The 9,262-nt window shown below is 47.1% G+C and overlaps 1 non-coding gene across 1 annotated transcript; it reads left to right on the top strand.

Annotated features, from left to right (window-relative positions):
• The first annotated feature begins 8,237 nt into the window (after positions 1 to 8,237).
• On the top strand, positions 8,238 to 8,344 carry LOC142438150 (U6 spliceosomal RNA). Its single transcript, XR_012782579.1, has one exon. It is a non-coding gene; the product is annotated as a U6 spliceosomal RNA (small nuclear RNA).
• Positions 8,345 to 9,262: the final 918 nt, after the last annotated feature.

Below are 9,262 nucleotides of genomic sequence, written 5' to 3'. Positions count from 1 at the left end.
CCATGCTCCTAACTCATTGTCCCGTTTCTGTGATGTTGAAGCACGGCTACATTGGTGAATTTGAAATTATTGATGATCACAGAGCTGGGAAAATTGTAGTGAACCTTCCGGACAGACTAAACAAAGTGCGGGGTGATCCGCCCTAGATTTGACGTGCAGCTCAAAGATCTGGAAAAGTGGCAGAACAACCTGCACCCTTCCCGGCAGTTCAGTTTCATCGTGCCAGCATCATGGACCACAAGGAAGCCAGGCAAAAGCTCACGGGAGGGAAAATCCTGGGCTGCTTTTTCTAGGGATGTAATACATCGAAACAAATAAAACGCCGAATTGGAAAAAAAAAAAAAGAAGAAGAAGCAGAGCAAAGTACAGGGTTAGATTCTGTTATGCACTTAAAATGCTGATATTTTGTTCATGAATTCCGCGTACATTTGGACTTTGGAAGAATATCGCATTAAATAGTGTTTGTTTAGGGTAGCCGCATTACAGCTTCAATTCTAAGTTCTTGGCTGGCTGAAGGAAGGTTGTAGTCTAGGGAGATGGCAACTCCATTCTCCATCCTGATGAAATTTCACTTACTGTTTGAGGACTTTCTGATCGTTACAAACAAACAAACAAAAGACATACTGCCATTGAATCTGTTCACTCACAGGACCCTCTAGGGCAGCATACATTGACCCATTGGGCTCAGAGGCTGTAGCTCTTGATGGGAACAGGAGCAGAAAGCCTCATTGTTTTCCCCTCCAAGACAGACTGGCGAGTTCCAACTTCTGACATATGCCACCATGATCACCAATACCAGGATCAATACACACACACACACACACACACACACACACCTCACTGCCTTGATGGTGCTAACCAGGACCCCCATGGGCACCCTCTAGGACAGAGTAGAACTGCCCCCTGTGGGTTTCTGAGCCTGCAATTTTGTCCACAAGTAAAAAACGTCAGCTTCCTCCTTCAGAGTGGCTGGTGGTTTCAAACTGCTCCTCACCTCAGAACTCACTACACCACCAGGGGTTCTTGTGTGATCCTTAGCCTGAAACTTTTAACTGTTTGAATGTAGATTTATCACTCCCCTAGCAAGCCCTCATACTCCTATCAAGAACCCTATAGGACGTTTCAGCATGGATCACACAGCTTTGAGTTTGTTTGGGGGGTTAGCCAGCCCTGGTGGCATAGTGGGTTAAGCATGGGGCTGTTAAACACAGCTCAGCAGTTCTAAAATACCAGCTCCTCCACGGGAGACACACAGGCTGCCTACTCCCATAAAGAGTTCGTGTCAGAAACCCACAGAGGCGGCTCTACCCTGTCCTGTAGGGTTGCTATAAGTCTGAATCAACCCAAAGTCAGTAACCCAGCACTGAAGGGGCCCTGATGGACTACACAATGGGCTGGTAACCTCAAGTCAGCAGTTCTAACCCACTGGGATCTCCAAGGGAGAGAGATAAAGGTGTCTGCCCCCCCACAGTTATAGTCTTGACCCAACCTAAGTGCAGGTATCTCTAGCTTGTTCCACGATAAAACTTCTTCCATACTCATTATTTGTACTTTTACCTTTTTATCATTATTAGTTTATCTTTATCACTTTATTTCGAGCTTGCTCTTTATTGATTTTATTGTGAAGCACAGAAGGAGTGCAAGGGTTTGTAGGGGAGATAGGGGTGAGGGTGGGAAATAGGGAGGGTGAGGGGATTTGGAGAGTAAACAATGAAGGGGAGATGGGTGGAGGGAGCACTAGAACTGATTGTGGTTACACAACTCATTTTAAAGGTGATTTAAATGAGGTCTTGTGCCAGAAGATGAGCCACTCAGGTCATAGGACACTCACAAATTCGATGGAGAAAGAGCCACCTTCTCAAATTAGAGTCGGTCATAATGATGTGGGTGGAGTTAAGTTTTCAGGATCTTCATTTGCTGATGGACAGAGACTCAAAATGAGAAGAAACAGCTGCAAGCATTGTTAGGTAGCTAGATTTAGGGACAGGGGCTTGTGCCCCTATGCCTGCAAGGCCCCCATAGAGGAGGGTGGAAAGAAATCAGGCAATCATTAGACGCCTATGAAGACGCTAAACTGCGCATGCTCATACTCAAGCCTCCTAGCCAGGTGGGAGGTACACCTGGGCGGGCCTAACTAGGCCCAGGCTCATGACATCACCCAGGTGGGCTTAACCCAGCCAATGGGGCCAACCAATACTTCCAACCACACTTTCCCCCAGCCAGGGGGTGGGTTAGAATAAAGGCAGGGAGCTCTCTCTTTTTTGCCCTGCTCCTGGTCAGTGGCAGGCCTGAGGGTGGGGGCACACACACACTGCCTCAGGGTGTGCACCCACAGGCCCTGTTCTGGCGCTGCTAGGGGCCCACAGCCTCTCTTCCCCTGTGCTCTGCCCCCCTTGCTCTCTGGCTTCCTTGCCCTCCTGCCCCTTGCTCCCTCAACACCCTGGTCTCGGACCCGCACCCCACCCCGTTGTGCACGTGTGGGTACTCTTTTTCACGAAGTTGCTTGTGTCCAGTTGTGAACCCCTTTGAGGTTGTAGAACCTGAAACTTGTCCTGTCCTTCATCAAAACCCACTTGGATCACGAAACGGGCTTCGGTGAGAATTCTTCCACAGTGCAAAGCCAAGAACTAAGGAAGCACCCACTCGAGAAACCTAACAGCATTGATTAATAATCCAAATTTAGGGTATACTAAATATGAATCTAGGAAAATTGGAAATCCTCAAAAATGAAATGGTGTGCCTAGCGCTCTTGGGACACTAACCTCTGACCACAACCCCAGCATGGACTCTTCAGACCTCCCCCCAGCTCCCTTTGGGCTTACCCTAAGCCAAGAGGGATTCTATGGGCCCTTCTCACCCAGCTAATGCCTGCAGTCCCATTGCCCCACCCACCCCCAGCCCGTCAACACGTCAGACTTTTTATTTGCTATATCACAACTCATATATTTCAAATGGACAAAAAAATTCATTTCATGCACAGTATCTTTTTAAAAAAATAATTTTATTGGGGGCTCATACAAACATCCATCCATTGTGTCAAGCACATTTATACATTTGTTGCCCTCATCATTCTCAAAACATTTGCTTTCTACTTGAGCCCTTGGTATCAGCTCCTTGTTTTTCCCCTCCCTTCCTGCTCCCCCCTACCTCATGAACCCTTGATAATTTATAAATTATTATTATTTTGTCATATATTATACTGTCTGATGTCTCCCTTCACCCACTTTTCTTTTGTCCTTCCTCCAGGGAGGAAGTTCTATGTAGATCCTTGTAATTGGTTCCCCTTTCTACCCCACCTTCTCTACACTCTCACAGTATCATCACTCTCAACACTGATCCTGAAGGGATCATCTGTCCTGATTCCCTGTGTTTCCAGTTCCTATCTGTACCAGGGTACATCCTCTGGTCTAGCTGGATTTGTAAGGTAGAATTGGGATCATGATAGTGGGCAGGGGAGGAGGGGGGAGAGGAAGCATTTAGGAACTAGAGGAAAGTTGGATGTTTCATTGTTACTGCACTACCCCCTGACTGGCTCATCTCCTCCCCAAGATGCTTCTGTAAGGGGATGTCCAGTTGCCTACAGATGGGCTTTGGGTCTCCACTGCACTCCCCCTCATTCACAATGAGATGAATTTTTTTGTTCTTTGTTGCCTATACCTGATCCCTTCGACACCTCATGATCACACAGGCTGGTGTGTTCTTCCATGTGGGCTTTGTTGCTTCTGAGCTAGATGGCCGCTTGTTTACCTTCAAGCCTTTAAGACCCCAGACGCTATATCTTTTGATAGCCGGGCACCATCAGCTTTCTTCACCACATTTGCTTATGCACCCATTTGTCTTCAGCAATCATGTTGGGCAGGTGGATATGGAATGCCAGTTTAATAGAACAAAGTGTTCTTCCATTGAGGGAGTACTTGAGCATGCACATATCTTAAGGTAACTTGCCCTTGAGTGGGAACTTCCTTTCTATTGCTTTCAGGTCTACAAGGCATATCTAAACAAAAAAAAAGTCGTACTGTGGAAAACGAAGACTGCCTGAGTCGAATGGGGGGGCAGAGAGGGCCTGTGGTGTTTCCTGATGATTAATTCTATAGCACTGTCCTCGGATGGCTGTAGGAGGTTCATCTTTTCTTCAGAAACCATTTGGTGCCGGGAGTTCCTGCAGTACAGCCTGCAGTACAGCCTTGATGATGGAGGAGTCCGGCCATGATGCTAGATGGATATGGCTCTCGCGTCCACCACGCCACTGGAGCAGTGATCTCCGTTCTAAAGGGCTCAGCAGTGACCTACAGTTCTCAGGCCTAGTCTGCATCGCTAATCCTGTCTCCACCCCCCCACCTAGCTTAACGCAACACCTCACAGAAACCTCCCCTCTCTTCACCTGTCTGCTGGTGCCACAGCTGATAGGGGGGAGTTGTAAAGATTTTTGTTACAAATCTTAGGGCGGTGAGTTGGGTGTTCCTGGGCATTGAGATCCATGTTTGATTGTAAGGCACATGTGTCTCCGGTTGGGTCCATTGTCTGAGCCCGACTCCGCCTTGTGTCGCTTTGGTGACTCCCAGCTTGGTCTTTATCACAGCGTGCTCTGAGGCTCCAGCTGCGACTTTGACCCCCAGTGTCTGAAACTCCCAGAAGGCCGGCTATGGTGCGGTGTGCCTGCACACAGGGAATGTCCACCAGCTGCCGAACACGGTGTGGCTTCGCGAGGAGACCCAGCAGCGGATCTGGGCTGCGTCTATGTCCCCTGGGGAGAGGAGCTCCGGGAAGTCCATGCAGAAGGGGCTTCGGGTCTCAGACAAGAGTTTCGCCTTGGGCTGCTGCGTCGTCCTTGTCAGGGGCAGGGTGGGATTGCTGGTCTGGGCGTGCGGAGCAGGGGTGATCCTTTGTGGGATCCGGCGGGCTCTGGAGGAATCAACTGACCGGAGAGCCATGGAAGCAGATTCCCAGACTGGTGCCAACTGCCTGCACGGACGCATAGGAGGGAGGAGCAGCTGAGGGTGCTCCCTTACCCACAGGCCTGCCACGGGCGCTGTGTGCACCCCTGACTCGCTCAGGCCCCCAAGACCTGCCCCATATGTATGCAGTCTGCGCATCGGCATTCTGGGAAAGCTCAGGAGCAATAGGACGGTGAGGAGGAAGGAGAGCCAAGGGACCCCTCTCCTGGATTGCAGCCCCAATCCCTCCAACCTCTTTTGGCTTCTTGGCCCCATCCTGTTAGGGAAGCCAGCCCCTAACACATCATTCCAGGTCTGGTAGGCACAATTGTAAAGCGATAATAAGTGAAGGTCATAGTAAAGTTATAGAGAGCATGAGAGACAGAAGAGAAGTATTGAAATTAATGGAGTCAGACATGATTCATAGTAGCATGCTCACCTCAGCCCTGCTGATGGTCCAAGTGGAGGGAGAGAGAGAGCTTTAATGCTAGCCCAGGCTTTTATCGTCTCTGGGGACATGCAAGCCCCCTAATTACAGGTGAGGACAAACATCACAGGAAGGGGCTGTGCTATAGGTAATACAGTAATGAGAGGGGGTGGTCTAGGGACATACATGCAATAGGAAGAGGAGGGATTGGGGGTATACATGTGACAAGATGGGCTGATCCTAGAGTCAGGATGGCAGCCTCACCTTGGTCATCCTTGGATGGATTTGACCTCTCTGGGGTCTCCTACAAGGAAACAGACAACTACTATTCTTATCCGAAGGGAATGGGTCCTACTTGTGGGATAAACAGTGGTGTCTGCTTGCTCTAGATGGCTGATAGCTCTTAGGGAGGAAGAATGACCCTGACCTACTTCTGATGACCTCCAAGTGCACAGTCATTCACAAGCAGCTCAGTTTGGCATATATTTGGGGGAGACAGCTTGGGAGAAATCTTTGTTTCCCACACCATCCCTTTGCTTTTACTGGGCCCTCGACAGATACACCACACCCTCGCCTTCTCCCACTCCTTCTGGTGGCCTGTCTTCCCTCCAGGCCTCTCTGTGGGGGGTGGGGGGTGTTTGGGGACCATCCAGCTCCAGGTTTCTCCCTTCCTCAACCCTTTTTGATGGGGTTGGAGAACAAAGAGACTGGGTCTTCACTCCTTGATTAATACAATTGTTTTGTTGGGGGGCGGGGTGGGGGGTGAAATGAATGCAAAGATCCATATCTCAGGCATTGTTGCTAGGTGCCCCGTCAGTTCTGACTCAAAGCCACGGTGTACAACGGAAGGACACACCACTCAGTCCTGCGAGGTCCGTGTTTGAGCCCATTGTCGTAGCCACTGGGTCCATCCATCGCGTCAAGGGCCTTCCTCCTTTGCTCTAGCCCTTGCTGTACCGAGCGCCATGTCCTCGGGGCCTGGTCTCTCCTAATCACCCATCCAAAGTATGAGAGGTTACATTTTTGTCTCTAAGGAGCATTCTGTCTGTAGTCTTCCAAGACAGCGTTGTTTGTTCTTTTGGCTCCAGCATCATAATTCAAATGCATGGATTCAGGGGGAGGGGGCGAAATGAGGAGCTGATGCCAAGGGCTCAAGTAGAAAGCAGGTGTTTTGAGAATGATGATGGCAGCAGATGTACGAATGTGCTGGACACAACGGATGGATGTATGGATTGTGATAGGGTTGTATGAGCCCCTAATAAAATGATTTTTTAAAACGCATGGATTCTTCTTCTGGCTGCCCTGTGCAGTTCCAGCGCTCCGAAAACCTTATGCTTAGCAGGCATTAATGAGTTGAAGTAGGCTGTTGTTGGTCATTTTGAGTGAGATAAATCGTAGGATTGACTCTACTGGAAATGACAAACTCAAGAACAATGTCATATGCATCTTCAAAAGGGACATGTCGAGCTCTGTCTTGAAGAGCCTTCATTTCAGACAAAGAGCATTGCAGACTGAATTTTAGCACCAGGAGCCCTGGTGGCCTGGTGGTTATGGGTTAATCGAATAACCTTGAGGTCAGAAGCTTGAAACCACCAGTGGTTCCTCGGGAGGAAGGTGAGGCTTTCTACTCCCATAAAGAGTCGCAGTCTTAGAAACCCACAGGACCAAAAAAAAGAAGAAGGAAAGAAAGAAACCCAGGGGCCATTTCTACTCTGTGATACAAGGTTGCTGTGAGTCAGAATCGACTGATGGCAGGGAGTTTAGCTTGAAACTGAGTTAGGCTGGAATCTAACACCTGTGTTAGATCTCCCTTTTGATCCATTTTTAATTGATTGATTTTTAATACTTTCTGCTTTCTTTTGGATTGAGGTTTTTCTCTTTTGTTTGGTCAGTATTGCTGGGTCCTTTTCTCCTTTCTTGTCTTCATTTTTTGTGTGTTTTTCTGTAGCGGAAGTCAGAATGGGTGGACCTATGAAGGTGGTAACTGGACTAATAATCACCTGGGGCACGGATGGGGAGGTTGTGGAAATTAAGCGTCGATGATAGCAGTGGTTCAAAAAGGAAGATCATGTTCCAAAGATGATTGTGGTGATGATTGTACACCTGTCTTAATATAAGACTTCAACTAGCGGGTTGTATGATATGTTAATTGTATCTCTTTTTAAAGAAGACCTTGAAGTGCAATGCTGTCTGCCATAGGATACTATCTACCTGTCTGCAAGGGCATCCAGTTAACACAACAATTATTCAAGTATATGCACCAACAACTAAAGCTAGTGATAAAGAAAGAAGACTTCCACTGACCACCTGCTTTAGTCTGAAGTTGATCAAACATGCAAGCAAGATGCATTGGTAGTTATTGGCGACTAGAGTGCAAAAGTGAGAAACTAGGAGGAGGACATAGTGGTTGGAAATATGGACTTGGTGACAGATGTGAAGCTGGAGATTGCATGATGGGGTTTTGCAAAACCTACAACTTCTTCATTGTAAATATCTTTTTTTCCAACAACGTAAATGATGACTGTATACATGGACTCCACCAGCTGTAACACACAGGAATCAAATTGACTACATCTGTGGGAAGAGATGATGGAGAGGCTCAGTGTCAGCAGCCAAAACAAGACCAGGGGCCGACTGTGCAACAGACCACCAATTTCTCATTTGTAGGTTTGGGGTAAAACTAAAGAAAACAGAAACAAATCCACCATGAGAACCCAAAATCCAACCTTGACTCCATCCCACTTGAACTTGGAGAACATTTCAAGAACTTATTTGATGCATTGAACACAAATGACAGAAGACCTGATGAACTATGGGAGGACATTAAAATCATCATGCATGAAGAAAACAAAAGGTCCTTAAAAAGACAGGAAAGAGTGCTCGCTTCGGCAGCACATATACTAAAATTGGAACGATACAGAGAAGATTAGCATGGCCCCTGCGCAAGGATGACACGCAAATTTGTGAAGCGTTCCATATTTAAAAAAAAAAGACGGGAAAGAAAAGATCAAAGTGGAAGTCAGAAGACATGCTGAAATTTGATCTAAATCACAGAGTAGCTAAGGCAAATGGAAAAAATGACGAACTCAAAGAGCTAAACAGAAAACTTCAAAGGGCAGCTCAAGAAGACAAAATAGAGCATTAGAATGAAATGTGCAAAGATCTGGAGATAGAAGCCAAAAAGGAAGAAAACACAGCATTAAAAAAATCATCTTATTGGGGTCTCATACAGCTCTTATCACCATCCATCCATCCACCCATCCATTGTGTCAAGCACATTTGTACATTTGTTGCCCTCATCATTCTCAAAGCATTTGCTTTCTACTTGAGCTCATTTCCCCCTCCCCCACCCTCCCTCCCTTATGAACCCTTGATAATTTTTTTTCATATCTTACACTGACCAATGTCTCCCTTCACCCACTTTTATGTTATCCATTTCCCTGGGAAGGGGTTTTATGTAGATCATTGTGATCGATTCCCCCTTTCTTCCCCCACCTTCTCCTTCCCTTCCTGGTAACGCTACTCTCATGATTGGTCCAGAGGTGGTTCTCTGTCCTGGATTCCCTGTGTTTCCAGGTCTTATCTGTATCTGTGTACACACTCTGGTCTAGCCGGATTTGTAAGGTAGAATTGGAGTCATGTTAGCGGGGGGGGGGGGGCATCATATTTCAAGCTGAAAGAACTAAATAAAAGTTGAAGCTCCATGTTGTAATATTGAGTGACTCAATCGGCAAAATATTGAATGATGCAGGAAGCATCCAAAGATGATGGAAAGGGGGAAAAAAGAGAAGTTACTATATCAAAAAGTGGTTGATGATCAAACATTTCAAGAGACACAATAAGTTCAAGAGCTAACAGTTATTAAAGGCAAACTATAGAAGTGATCCCTGAAAGTATAGTC

The sequence above is a fragment of the Tenrec ecaudatus genome, chromosome 1 (genome assembly GCF_050624435.1).
Source record: "Tenrec ecaudatus isolate mTenEca1 chromosome 1, mTenEca1.hap1, whole genome shotgun sequence".
NCBI lineage: Eukaryota > Metazoa > Chordata > Mammalia > Afrosoricida > Tenrecidae > Tenrec > Tenrec ecaudatus.
The sequence above is the reverse complement of the archived record's forward strand: the minus strand, read 5'-3'. Positions and strand labels throughout refer to the sequence as shown.